Genomic DNA, 7,083 nt, shown 5'->3' on the forward strand with positions numbered 1-7,083 from the left:
TTTCATTATTGTACCATGAGTTTCTGCTAATAAAAGCCATGATTATTGTTTGACCACATCATCTTTGTCTACTTCATCAACTGGCACTTCAGAGAGAGACTACAAACTGCCACTGGGCCAACCTCCTGTAGCCTTTAGCCCTCAGTGGAGAGCAGATCGGTGGGGAAGACAAAACCTTCATACCTAATTGTTTTCTCTGCATCTTTCTTCCCTATCATTTCATGCAATGGAACCATAGAAGTATAGAATGATACAGCACAGAAAGCAGGCCATTGACCTCCATACCTTTCTCATCCATGTATTTATCCAATTTTAAGAAAACATGATCAAGCTCGCATTCACCACATGAAATGGCAGTTTATCCACACACCCACTACACTCTGAGTAAAGAAACATTCCCTAATGTTCCCCCAAACCTTAGCCCTTTCAGCTTAAAATTATGACCTCTCATATTTATCTCCCCCAATCTACTCGCATCCACCTTGTCTATACCTCTCATAATCTTGTAAACCTCTATCAAATCTCCCCTCATTCTTCTTCACTCCAAGGAATAACGTCCTAACCTGTTTAATCTTTCCCTTTAACTCAACTCCTGAAGACCCAGCAATTTCCTAGTAAATCTCCTCTGCACTCTTTCGATCTTATTGATATCCTTCCCGTAGTTAGGCGATCAGAACTCCACACAATATTCCAAATTTGGCCTCACCAATTCCTTCTACAACTTCAATATAACATCCCAACTTCTATACTCAATACTTTGATTTATAAAGCTAAGATGCCAAAGGCTTTATTTACAATCCTGTCTACCTGCGATGCCACCTTCGAGGAATTTTGTATCTGTATTCTTAGATCTCTTTGCTCCTCCACACTCTTCAGTTCCCTACCATTTATTATGTTTGCCCTACCTTGGTTTGCCCTTCCAAAAAGCAGCACCTCACTTGCTTGCATTAAATTCCATCTGCCATTTTTTGGCCCATTCTCCCAGTTGGTCCAGATCCTTCTGCAAGCTTTGAAAACCTTCCTCACTGTCCACAATGCCTCCAATCTTTGTGTCATCGGCAAATTTGCTGATCCAATTTACAATATCATCCAGATCATTGATATAGATGACAAACAACAAATGTTCCAACACAGATCCCTGAGGCACACCACTAGTTACAGGCCTATAGTCTGAGAAGCAACCACCTACTATAACTCTGTTTTCTCCCACACAGCCAATTTTGAATCCAGTTTACAACCTCTCCATGGTTGCCTAATGCCTTAACGTTCTGAACTAACCTCCCATGTGGGATCTTGTCAAAGACTTTACTAAAGTACATGTAGACTACATCCACAGCCTTTCTTTCATCTACCTTCTTGGTAACCTCCTTGGAAAAACTCTACAAGATGCATTAAACACACACAAAGCTATGCTGACTGTCTTTAATCAGCCCATGGCTGTCCAAATACCTATATATCCTATCTCTCAGAAGTCCTTCCAGTAATTTACTTCCTATTGATGTCAGGCTAACTGGCCTATAATTAGCTGGTTTATTTTTGGAGCCTTTTTAAAACAACGGGGAAACATGAGCTATCCTCCAGTCCTCTGGCACCTCACCCGTGACTAAGGACATTTTGAATATATCTGCCAGGGCCCCTTCAATTTCTATACTAGTCTCCCTCAAGGTCCAAGGAAATATCATATCCAGCCCAGGGAATTTATCCACCTTTATTTTGCTGTAAGGCAGTAAGCACCTCCTCCTCCTTAATCTCCATATTTTCCAAAACACTTCTGTTTGTTTCCCTTCCTTTCGTATGCACTCTGCCAGTTTCCTGAGTAAATACTGATGCAAAAAAACTGTTCATGACCTCCCCTATGATGTGAGGCTCCACACAGTTGATCACTCTGATCCTCTAGGGAACCAATTTTGTCCCTTAATATCCTTTTACTCTTAATATACTTGTAGCAACCCTTCAGGTTTACCTTCATATTATCTGCCAAAGCAATCTCGTGTCTTCCTTTTGCCTTCCTGGTTTCCATCTTGAGTATTTTCTTGCATTTTCTGTTCTCTTCATGTACCTCATTTGCTTCTTGTTGCCTATACTTGCTATACACCTCCCTCTCCTTAACGAGATTGCCAATGTCCCTTGAAAACTAGGGTTCCCTTTTCCTGTTAACTTTGCCTTTAATCTTAACAGGAGCATGCAAACTCTGCCCTCTCAAAATTTCACCTTTGAAGGTCTCCCACTTACTTAACACCCTACAAGAAAACATCTTATCCCAATCCACACTTTCTTGTTCTTTTCTCATTTCAACAAAAGTTGCCTTCTTCCAATTCAGAATCCCAACTCGAGGACCAGACCTAACCTTTTCCATAATTAACTTGAAGCTAATAACATTATGATCACTGGACTCAAAATGTTTGCCAACACATACTTCTGTAACTGGTAGGTCATCCCCTTCAATAATATCCAAAATGGTTGACGCACTTTCAATAACCACAAAAGACTGAAGTTGTGAAACTGATGGGCTTTTATTAACTATAGACTGGAACAGCCGATAACCTCATTGGCTGATCAAGGCAGAGTGGAATGGGGAACATGCAAAGGGCTATGGGTAGGATCGGTCTCAGGAGGGTTGTCCAGCTGACAGCAGCCAATCATAGCATAACAATGGTTTACCACATTCACCCCTCCTTTTTAAGAAGCGTCCTGTGGGGTGAGGACAAAAAGATGAGACAAATACACATATACTTATTTTACAGATTAAATCTGTCAGGGGGTCTCCATTGCCACAGTGAACGATGTGGTAATGGTTGGGGCACTGCCATAGCATCCTGAGCAGTCTGTCATCACTGGTTACAGTTTGTCTTGGGGGGGGGGGGGGAGGAGAGAGAGACAGGTGAGGGGGTAAGGGAGTGTGGTGCTGGTGCATCATGAGTGACAACAGTAGCCAGATGTAGGAGTGGTCAGCTGCAGGCTCAGGGACCCCTAAGTTGGGGGGGGGGGAAGAGTCTGTAGGTGGTCAGTGGTGGTCGGAGAGACTCCCAATGGTGCTAGATCTGAGATCAAGACTGTGCAACTTCGTTATACTGGGGGTTACCATGGAGAGGCAGACCCTCTTGACCAGTGGATCAATCTTAGATTGCCTGGCGTGCTTCCGAAGAAGGACCAGTCCCAGGTGGACAGCGTAATCCCTGATGCAGACTTCCTAGGGAAAGCAAACATCCATTCATGATGTTGTCAGTGGCTGTACATAAAAGTGATCAGGCAGGGTGGAGTGTGTCTGGGAGGACCTCTTGCCATTGGGAAATGGGAAGGACCTGTGACAGTGGCAGGAGGATGATTTTCCAGACCGTGCATTCTCCCTTTCCACTTGGCCATTTCCTCTAGGGTTGTAGCTGGTGATTCTGCTCGTGGTGATGCCCCTGGCCAGCTGGTACTGCCACAGCTCATCACTCATGAATGAGGACCCCTGGTCGCTGTAGATGAAGCCGGGGAACCCAAAGAGCATGAAAATATTGCAAAGGGTCTTGACTGTGGCTGTAGTCATGTCCAGGCATGGAATGGTGAATGGAAAAAGGGAGTATTCATCGATAATCGTTAAGTAGACATTCTTGTGGAAGGAGGGGAGGGACCCCTTGAAATCGATGCTTAGGCTCTCGAAGGGGCGGATAGCTTTGATCAGGTACACCTTGTCCAGTCGGTAGAATTGCAGTTTGTATTTGGCTCAGGCCTAGTAATTTTTAGTCATTGTCCTGACTTACTCAATGGAGTATGGTAGGTTCTGAGCTTTAATAAAATGAAGAAACCTAGTTACTCCAGGGTGACAAAGGTTATTATGGAGGGTCTACAGTCTGTCCATTTGGTCACTGGCACATCCCAGAGGATAAAGCGTTCGGGGCACATTACGTTTGCCAGACGTTGTAATTGGACAGTTTGATTCTCCACCTGAGGATCTTATTGTTCTTGATTTTGTCCCTCTGCTTATTATTAAACATAAATGCGTCCGCTCACTGCTCCATGCAGACAGTGAATCTTTTTCCAGTAAGGTAGTGCTTGCAGTGGTGTACTACCTCCACATTGTCCTGGGCCTCCTTCTCGACAGAGGAGTGGCAAATTTCAGAACCCTGGAGGGTGCGTGAGAAAAAGGTGACAGGTCTGCCCAATTGCTTAAGTATGGGAGACAGTGTAAAATCAGACACATCGCTCTCCACTTGGAATGGTGGGGATTCGTCTATGGCATGCATGGTTGCCTTGGCGATGTCATCCTTGATGTAGTCAAATGCATCTTGGGCCTCTGCCGCCAGGAGAAATGTGTGGCTTTGACCAATGGACAAATCTTGTCCATGTAGTTGGGGATCCACTAAATGTAATATGAGAAGAACTCAGGGTATTTCTAGTGCTTTGAAGGTATGTGGGAGGGGTAGCTCCAGCAACGGACGCTTGTGGTCAGGGTTGGGACCAATGATGCTGTTCTTGATCATGCAGCCAAGGATGGCTGGTTATACTGTCCAGAATACATATTTGTCCTCATTATAAGTAAGATTCAGGCATTTTACTGCCCAGAGGAATTTACAGAGATTTGCATCGTGATCTTGCTGGTTGTAGGTGCAGATGGTTACATTATCTTTGTATGGGAAGGTGGTCTGCAGATTTTAGTGGTCCACCTTGTGGTCCATCTCCCACTGGAAGAGTGAGACCCGATTGGTGATGCCGAAAGGTACCCAGAGGAAGTGATAGAGGTGGCCATCCACCTCCTTAATAGAGCAGTGTTTCCTCGGATACTTACCCTGCCTGCAGAAGTAGCAATTGGGGAGATCACCCTCAATGGCGGCTGAGGTCAGGTCACTAGAGGAGTGGGTGGGTGTGGAAAACCAGTCACTCACGGCACAGGACAATCCCCATCCCAGGATAGCGGCACCCACGGTGACCAAGAGGAGGCCGAGTAATCATCCAAGTTTTGGAGGGCCACCTCCAGTGTCTCTGTCAGCTCAACCACCCTCTGTAGATCAAGTACTGTTTGTTCCAGGAGTCTCTGTCATATATAACCGGAGCAGATACCAGCCATGTAAACATCTCGGATGAGGTCCACAGCATTCTGGGCAACCGTCACAGCTTTACAGGTGCACGCTCTACATAGGCTCCGTAAGGCCCACATGTACACGATGTTTGACTCACTGGGTCACTTTCTGGTGGGTAGGAGGTACCTGGTATAGATCTCATTTACTTTCTTGTGATACTGGGCCAACAGGATCTCCATAGCCGCCGGGTATGAGCTGGCATCGCTGATTATTGGGAATGTTTGGGGTCCAACTCACGAGAAGAGCAATCTCAGTTGGTTAGTATCCATGGTGATAACGTCTGCAGCCGCCGCCAGGAAGTCTTCCAAACAGCGTAGCCAGAATTTGAACATGTTCGAGTGTCTGGCGATCGAGGATTGATGTTGAGCTTCTCAGATTTCAGGTACTGTTCAATGCTTTTTTTTGAAAAATTATAGTTAATAAAATTGAAACACTATCAATATCCACAAGACTGAAGTTGTGAAACTGATAGGCTTTTATTAACTATAGACTGGAACAGCCATCATCCTCATTAACTGATCAAGGCAGAGTGGAATGGGGAGCATGCAAAGGGCTATGGGTAGGATCGGTCTCAGGAGGCGTGTCCAGCTGGCAGCAGCCAATCATTGCATAACAGTGGTTTACCACAACAATGTACCTGTTTGTCAGGGGGACGCCCACCGGGGGGCCCTGCTCTGGCGACCTGCTCCCTCTCCCTCTCCTAACTTTAATCCATCTACCCTCTTCCTGTCTCCTAGATGTAATAGTGTCCCTATAACTCCTATCTATCACGCCTTCTGCCTCCCGTATGCTCTGCAGTGTATCCAGCGCCTGCTCCAAAGCCTTAACACAGCTTGTTAGGAGCATCAGCTGGATGCACTTCTTACATTTGTAGTAATCAGGGAAATTACTGACTTCCCTAAAAATCCACATCCTACAAGAGGAGCATTACCCTGCCCTGGGCTCCATACCCACACTCTCTTCAACTACTACACTACCACTCTCTGCTTACTATGCCGGTAACATAGTGGGGGAGGTGAAAAACCAAAGAAAAAACCTGCGGCCAATTTCAGGAAAAAAACTTTGTAAAATTTCTCACCGGAGAATATGCAAATAATTTTGGTTCCTCAACAGAACCACTGAGGTTATTCTTCCTGGCAGGTGGAGGTAAAAGAGCAAGAGAGTGAAGCTGAAGCCACAGAGTCATTCTGACACATGGAACTTCTCACTCAGATATTGAAGCATTGCAAATAGTGGCCCAGGCTGGAATTCTCCTTGTGAGTATTCACAGGAAATGGCTGAGGGGAATGCACAGGCAAATGCTTTGTGGAACAGCAAACATGCCAGAGAGACATTAAACAATGCCAAAGGACATGGACCAGCTTGGTTTCAAACTTGCCAAACATTCTTTCAATAAATATCCAAATACTATGTAAGGTCTGTGGAATCCTGCAGGATACCTTGAGAGATGCCCAAATAGAGTCACAGAGTCATGAAGTAATACAGCATAGAAACAAGCCCTTCAGTCTAACTCATGCATGCTGACCAATAAGGTTGTTTCATTTGCATTTTGATCCATGTCCATTTCTAAATATCTTCTAAACGTTGTTGTTGCACCCACCTCTACCTCATCCTCTGGCAGATTGTTCCACATACCCACCACCCTCTGTGTGAAGAAAATGACCCTTATTTTCCTTTTAAATGTTTGCCCTCTCACCTTAAATCTGTGCCCTCTAGTTTTAAACATGTGCCCTCTAGTTTTAAGATCCCTTATCCTGGGATAAAGTCTATGCATTGATTGATGTTATGTATCAATATGGTTACCCCTCATTCTCTTATATTCTAGGGAAACAAAGTCGTCCTCTATCCTTACAACTGGAGCCCTCCAGGCCCGGAAACATCCTTGTGAATTTTTATTTGCATCTTTTCCAGGTTAATGATGTCCTTCCTCTAAAGAGAGACCAGAACTGCACACAATATTCCAAATGTGGCCTTACCGATGTCATTTAGAGCTGTAAGACAATGTTTCAACTCCTGTACA

Source organism: Narcine bancroftii, chromosome 6, assembly GCF_036971445.1.
Source record: "Narcine bancroftii isolate sNarBan1 chromosome 6, sNarBan1.hap1, whole genome shotgun sequence".
NCBI lineage: Eukaryota > Metazoa > Chordata > Chondrichthyes > Torpediniformes > Narcinidae > Narcine > Narcine bancroftii.